Genomic DNA, 7,724 nt, shown 5'->3' on the forward strand with positions numbered 1-7,724 from the left:
TTCCGTCAAATTCTAGCTCGATTTTAATCCCGTCTCTCCTGTTTGTCGAACAGTGTTGGCCTACTTACTCATGGTCAAAAAGTAAAATGCAAGACATAAATTAATGAAATAAAATTACTCCTACAGGACAGATTTTAAAAAATTAATGTTTGAGGCATTTTTTTCGTGTTTTGCGTTTTGCTTTTCTTAATCATAATGCATTGTCAGGAGAGACCATCGATATGGGCGATTTCGCAAAAGTAATTTTTAGAATTAGAACTGAAGGGAATCAGCAAAAATTGGTAACATTTTAGTGCTCAATCTCCCGGTTCAAAAGCTTACAGTTCACTAGAGGAAAGTTAAGGTTTCGACTTTTCAGTTTCGAGCGTTTTTGAGTCGCAAGTGCAGAGCATTAATGTGGAAGAATGACCAGCCAAAATCGCCCGGTTCTATTAGCTTAAAGCAACGGAAGTAATTAAATTTTCCAGAAATGCATCTCATCATGGTTTTGTTAAGCCGGAAAACTTTGACAAAATGTATTTAGCCCTTATTTTCACACAGTAGTTATGTGAGTGTTTCATCAAGCAATGTTTTCAATGGAACAGGCAAATGACAGTTTCACAGTTTTCCAAAATTCGCATTTTTTTCCGTAAATAATTACTGAATTTTTGAGTTTTGCCAATTTGCCAGAGTCGAGCAAAGTTCACAAATCGTTCAATTTTCGTTCTGCAAATCGTTCAATCGTTGTATTTGATTTGAGGCAATTATTAAATTTATTTGATACATTATTAAATTACAGCAGATATTAAACGCATTTTAACAAATTATGACAAAATAGTACTGGCATTTTTGAGATGTATTTAAAATTGTTCGGATTATTATAATGAACTATTTAGAGACATGGATGTGGGCGGTTTAAAAAAAAACCTGCGAGTCGGCACATAAAATCAACAAAAAATTGTTAAAAAATCATCACCGACGTTGGCAACTTACTTGTTTAAGTAATTTTTGATTGCCACGAGATGTTTGTGATTCACTTGAGGAAAGTGTAACATTGGCATTCAGTTTTGAATTGGAGGCGTTTTTCCTTTGCAAGTGCAGCGCATTAACATGGAAGAACCCGGCCAACCTCAGCCACCTGGTCCTATTAGATCAAATCAACGCAAATAATCCAATTTTCCAACAGTTTACATATTTTATCAAATAATCCCGCCTGGGTAGTAGTTTCTTTCATTGGTATTATTGATGGACAACGTGTGCACTTGACCTTAAACCATCTCTATTAAGTTTTCATATCTGGTCAAAATGGGTTTAGTAAGCTGAGAACCTTTGTCGCAATGCCCAAGCGTTTATGCATCAGTTGGCGGGCATCAAAGGGCAACAAAGTTTTTGGTAGTTTTGTGCTTGCTTAAGTATCTGGAACTTATGGAATTTATCTTGACAGCATCAATAGGGCATTGGAAAAATTGAGGTAAATCATTGGGCTTCAGTAATATGAGCCGTTGAACCGAAGGTCAGTTTTAGTTATTATTATTGGTGATTAATCGTTTGCTGTCTAAAAATCGGAACGTTTCTTAAACACTTCCATAACATACTGTGGACCACCATGCGAAGGGCGTAGAGCCTTGTTCAAATTTCTATTCATCCACCATTACAAAAAAGAATGTTCCACGTGCTAAATCTAGGTCTGCTAAGTCTACCTTTATAACAGTAAACATTACCACCTATAGTTGCTCTCTTTTAAAATGAAATTTTCGGGCTCAGATATAGGTACTTTAAAAAATTTGAGTGACAAGTTCTCAGAACCCATCTGTCTACAAAACCAAAAGCTCACATTAAATATAAAATTAACCTGTACTTTCTCTTTTTTGCCCATTTCTTTAGTTACAATTTCGACCATTCACACCCAGCTGGTTAAAGTTTCTGAGAGAATGAGAGTTTCTAGAGAATAATCCTTTGGAAGCCGGCTGGCAAGCTAAAGCTGGAATTGCAACGTTACACGTAGGCCCTAAAAGCCCATGTACACACACAAGCCATCTGAACAATTTGGCTTGCACAAGCCAGATCTGAGCAAATAAACTGAGTAAATAGGCCTTACTGGATCATCTTTTGGCTTTCGAGCCGAGTCTGTTTATGCATATTTTTGCGAGTAACGAACCAATGTTGTCTTCCACTTGTCTCTCCAATTTTAGCGTTGAAATCGCTTAGGATCATCGTGTGTTTTTCTCGCCCCAAGCTCTTAGCAGTCGAGTCGAAACTGGTCTCATCAGACCGAAAACCTTAACGGAATTGACTATTCGCACGATCTATAAACATTTAGATGAACCGACTAGGAGAGCACTTTATAGAACATCGCCACTTCAATCCTGCCAAGTCTAAAGAGCTTCTTGATGTCTTTGCTTTGTAGATCAGTTTACTTTTCCCCCATAAAGAAATAAATTCGAGATCTTCTCAGTACCAAATTCTTTCCTTGTTAAGCTCCGGCATGAATCGAACAACCGCCGATGGAACTAGTTCCGAATCACCATTACCATTTTTTCGTTATTAATTAACACCATTATCATTGATTTTAGTAGCCGTACACAATCGCGTCCATTCAATATTGATTTCTTGTTGTGCAGGAGAATGACTAACGACAATCGGCAGAGTGTGAAAGGAACAACAGTGTTGACTGCGCCGAAAAGGACCAAAATCACGCCGTAGCTAATCTAATCAAGCAAGTCATCCCTTTGTAGCGGCGAAGGCGCTTAAGACCACCTGGTACGTTTTATAGATGATCTTTTTAGTTAAATCTCTGGGATTCATTCACTAAAGTTGGGGGCGGCTGCAGCCGCAAACTTTGCAAAAGGACCATTTTATTTTGCTTTTGGCTCGTTGTTAGTCTTCGGAAGTTCCACTGAAGTGTGCTTGTTTCAATTGAAAACTGCAATTATTTTTTTTATCATCAGAATGTTTTCTTTCTCGTGAGTAAACGTGTGGCCTAATTTTTAGCGGTCCGGAGCCTAAAGTTATGGCGAAAAACAAACCGGGGACCAAAAACGCCGTCATTCTGGTTGCAACCGACAAGACGAAACGGTAACAAGAGTGAGTTTTCGGTGAAAAACACTCAAGAACTAAATGTAAAAATATGAAGCATCCAGAGAAGTTTTCACTTTCAGTAAAATCAAACCTATTTTCGATCCATTTGTGTGGGTACCATTTTTTGGCCAACGTCGTTGAATTCACCATTTTTCAAGCCTTGCCACATTGCCACTTGAGTGGAGTCCTCAAAAGCTTTTTGCCCTAAGTTTTCACTTTTCTTTGGGCATTATTGCGATAAGTATTTCAAAAGTTTCTACTAGGAAGAGACCAGTTAAAACATCGGCCGTTGTTTGAGGTCTAAGTGCAAAGTGGTAATTTTACAAGCACTTATATCCCCGATCTTACAAAAAACCTGGAATTGTTTATGCAAACTTCGAAAGTTCACCTCTAAAATCATTTTTTGCAGCCCAAACCGGACTTGGAACCTTTATCTAAAGTCACGATTAAAGTATGCCTTAAATGCCTGGGTATTGCGAATTTCTTGGAAATGTTAAGAAACAGCAAATTTCTCAAAATCGCATTTTGAGTCCTCAATAACAATCACCGTAGTTTTTCCTTACTGAAACTTCCGCCTGATAAGAACATTCAGCACAAATCTGGTTCTTCTGGGAAAACTTTCAGACCTTCTAAAGCGAAGGCCATTGAATCCGTAGCTCCACCGTACTTTTTTTAGGTTTGAAAGTTTACAAATTCTTAAATTTTGTAACGTTTGGCAATGGTGCACATGATTCGGGCGCTGGAACCTGGACCGAAAAAAGGTAAAAAATCGCATATAAAAGACAATACGAGAAGCGAAGGAAGATTTTCGAACACTATTGTACAGGAAACTCCTGCCTGGATCACCTAAAATCCACAAAACTCTCAAAAATCTGCACTTACTTATACCTACACATTTTCATATGCCACAGCCATTCTCTATCACATGAACTTTCATTCTACCATCACTTTTTTCTTCGTAAGAACCAAATCGCTAAAAGATGCTGATAATGTTATGCGTTTAATTCGTGCAAGTTTTGATTTTTATTGTACATTTTTAATTTTTGCTGTCAGCAATTTTGTCTGGGCGTTTTTGGCAAAACAAGAAATTATTTCAGCAATTTTTGGTTCAACTCTTCAAATTCAAGCACTTTTTCACTGTTAAACCAGCTCAAACAATCTCTTGACTTTGATGACTCCGCAAGGCTGAGGACTGAGCTGTTTTGACCCTTCGCGTTAATGAATTAACATTACTCGACGTTCTTCACATGCAAATAATTCGCATTTTGCCTCAACGTGGTGAACGTCTTCCCAACTTTGACATGTAGTTTCAACTAAACCGCGAGTGTAAAGAACGCCGATGTTGAATCGTATCAATAACTGATTGATTAAGATGGATATCACCAGATCGATCGGTTCGTTAGGCCAACAATGCGCCAAGGTGTTGTAAGCTGTGCAAGCGCTAATGGTGTCTCTTTCAATGGTTATTATTTCTCATTTTTTTACACGATTTATCAGAGGCGCACCTGTAAACCGTCTCAAATGATCAATTCTAGTGAAATCAGTTTGGTGCAACATTTGTTTGAAAAGTTCTGCAAAAATCTAGGAGACAAATCTGGAAGCGTTGGAGGCCAAGTTCCTAGTGCACTTTGTTCTATGGAATTCGTTATCGAAACTAATGAAGAAGAATGACTTGAAGTACCACCACTGAAGCGTATGGATACCCAATACATATTTAAACTCTTCCATACAGGGTATTGATTTTACGTGACCCAACACGGGTCAAAAATACCCGTAAATCAAGCGCTGTTTCTTGTATGTTGAAGCCGACAAACCTTGCTTCATTAATCATATGACGCGAAAGTAACAGCGCGAAGAAATATTAGCTTAATTTATTATTTGTATTTAAATGGTTCCTTTCTGTTCTTTTGTGGACTGATGAAGAGCGAAAAATTGCCCAGCATCTATTCCGCATTGGTTCCTAGTTCATGTTGTTCAACACATGCCACATCTAGTTGGCATTAAAAGACAGTATGCAAAATACGGTTCTGTAAACGAGAACCCGTGCCACGAAATATCGTATTCTCTTACCACGAAGTAACAGATTGTATTTCATTCTTTAGCCTACCTTTACAATGGCCATTTTGCTTGCCGGCTCTTTTCTTGTTGAAATATATTGAAAATCGCGTCGCAATTTAGTTTTGTTTATTGTTTTATTTATTATATCCCCTTGTGTTCCTGCTGTCTATGGAAAGGAGTTATGCTGTCTTTATGTCCTGCACGCTTTAACAACGAGTGTGTGCTTAAATCGGTATTTTAGAGCTCTTTCCTAGAACATAAACAATTATTTTGCACAAAACCCATATAATGGCTCATAACAATTCAAATAAATATTTGAATGGCCTGAAACATGCACGGGAATTTATAATTTCAGTTTTTTGCCAACAAAAAGCCAACTACTTTGAGAACTTTAAGCAGCCGTTGATTCACTGAAGTGTGCATTTAAGCGGAAAAACTGAAGAAGGATTTTTGTTCCCAATTGAATGAGGAACCGAAAAATAATTTTGATTTGCCGAAAAGGGAAAAAGAAATAAATATTTTTTCCAACAACAGAGCGGATTTTATTTTTTTTTTACTTAAAAACTGTGAATTTCACCGAAAACACTCGTAGTAGAAAAGTAAAATTTTTCCGACAATCCGCCGGCTTAAAGTTGCGGATTTTCTGTGACAATCTGAGAAATTTATTTTTTTTATCAAAACATGTCCATTTAAACGAGAAAATCCAGGAACTTTTTTGCTCAAATGATTGCAGAACTGAAAAACAATTTTTGTTAGCCGAAATTGCTCCGACGTACTCGGCTTTCTTTCCTAGAATGTTAAATTTTCACCGACAATCAGCCGGATTTTAATTTTTCACTCAAAAAGTGAGCATTTTAGAAAAAAATCCGCAAAAGCTGAAAGAAAAATAATTCCTGTTTACCGAAAAACAATTCGGGTGCTCTGGTTTTCTTCTCGAAAGTAAATGCGAAATATAGCGTTAATTGCCTCGGACAATCTAACGATTTTTGTTCGATTTAATCAAAAACTTTTTGGGTTTTAGTCAAACATCGCCTAAAATAGCTTGAAACTGTCTTCCTGACGTATCAGAAGCACAAATGAACCTAACGAATCACCTAAAATTCACTGGATTTAAGCAATCGCCTCTGAAGATTTTTCGCTTCGTCAAACTTGCAACTTCGCCAAATGAACTCCGTGATACTTAAAAAACCATTGTTGTTACCAAAACATCACCGATGTTGGGGTAGAATCTATCCTTAGGTTGAGAAACACTCTCACGCTGCTGAAACATTGAGAAAGATTTCCGAGCCGGAGTCGATGTTCTGAGGAACTGGCTCAGGAAAGCCGAGCTCAGCTCAATGGAGTTCATTAAAGATTGAGAATCTGCTGCTTCTGCGGTCTGAAGTCGAATAAATTGAGAATCTATTCAAAAACATCAGAAAAGCGTTCCAGCCCTTGATCTAAAGGCTGCGAAGAAAGGAAAATGATGAACACCTTGACTCGGGAGAAGGAGGCGTTGGTTCACCTCTTCAACTAGCTGGGATCAACCAGGAATCACTGGAGGCCGACCAGAAAAAAATTACTCCTTCTGGACAACGCGGGGTGTGTGCTTCAATCGGTATTTTATAGCTCTTTTCCCACAAAACCCATATAATGGCTCATAACAATTCAAGCAAATATTTGAATAGTCTGAAACATGCACGGAACTTTATAGCTTCAATTTTTTGCCAACCAAATGCCAACTACACTTTGAGGAGTTTAAGCAGCTGTTGATTCCCCATCAATTTCCACAAAGCCGCGAATTAAATTCGAACAAAACCCGGGTGTGTATTCAACAATTAAACACTAACAATGCTTTAATTAAGCCAGATTGTTCCAAGCATGTACCGAATGAGGCGTGAATTGGAACTTTAATTAAAACAGGTGCCACTTCGCCATTGTGCCAGTGTATAATTGCTATGAAGAATATTGGAAAATTGAAATCTTCTCCTGCAAGGAAAAAGTGGTGGCCAATTGTTGTGCAATTTGCTTGATGAAAATAATCATAGCGATTTAACTAAATATTATTAACAGTTGCCAGTTTTCTCCATTCGGTGTTGTCATGAGCGTTTATGTAAAAATGCAGTGCGGGCAAAGGAAACACTAAAATCCTGTAGATTTAAAGGATCTTGAGTACCTACGTAAATTGAAACAGCGCTTTAGTGCTACCCTCGTAATGGCCAATAAGACGTTTCTAATTTAAAACCGGAAATTACAGGAATAAACGCTCGCATACGCTCGCATAAGTCTTTATGAATGGATTCGTCACCATTGTAAAATTGTTTAATGATTTTATTTCAGTTTTAAGCAGGGAGTTATGGCGAAATGTGCACATTAAATGTTTCAGAGAAGAAGATTTTTGTGTGTGAACAATGAGTTGGAGGCACTCGAGGCACAGCCGAAAGCTACGTTAAAGTTATATTTTTCCGAGAGGATGAAAGACTGTTATTTTGGCTACTAGAAAAATGCAATTTTAACGTTGCTCTCAGCTGTGCCTCCGGTGTACATTTTTTCCCCTAGATTAAAGCTTTTACCTGGAAAACGAGCTGTTGCCTTATATGCAAACGGGAAAGTCTCAGTAAAAGTCATCG

This window comes from Dendroctonus ponderosae, unplaced genomic scaffold (assembly GCF_020466585.1).
Source record: "Dendroctonus ponderosae isolate FM_Combo_2020 unplaced genomic scaffold, Dpon_F_20191213v2 Dpon_F_20191213_2, whole genome shotgun sequence".
Taxonomy (NCBI): Eukaryota; Metazoa; Arthropoda; class Insecta; order Coleoptera; family Curculionidae; genus Dendroctonus; species Dendroctonus ponderosae.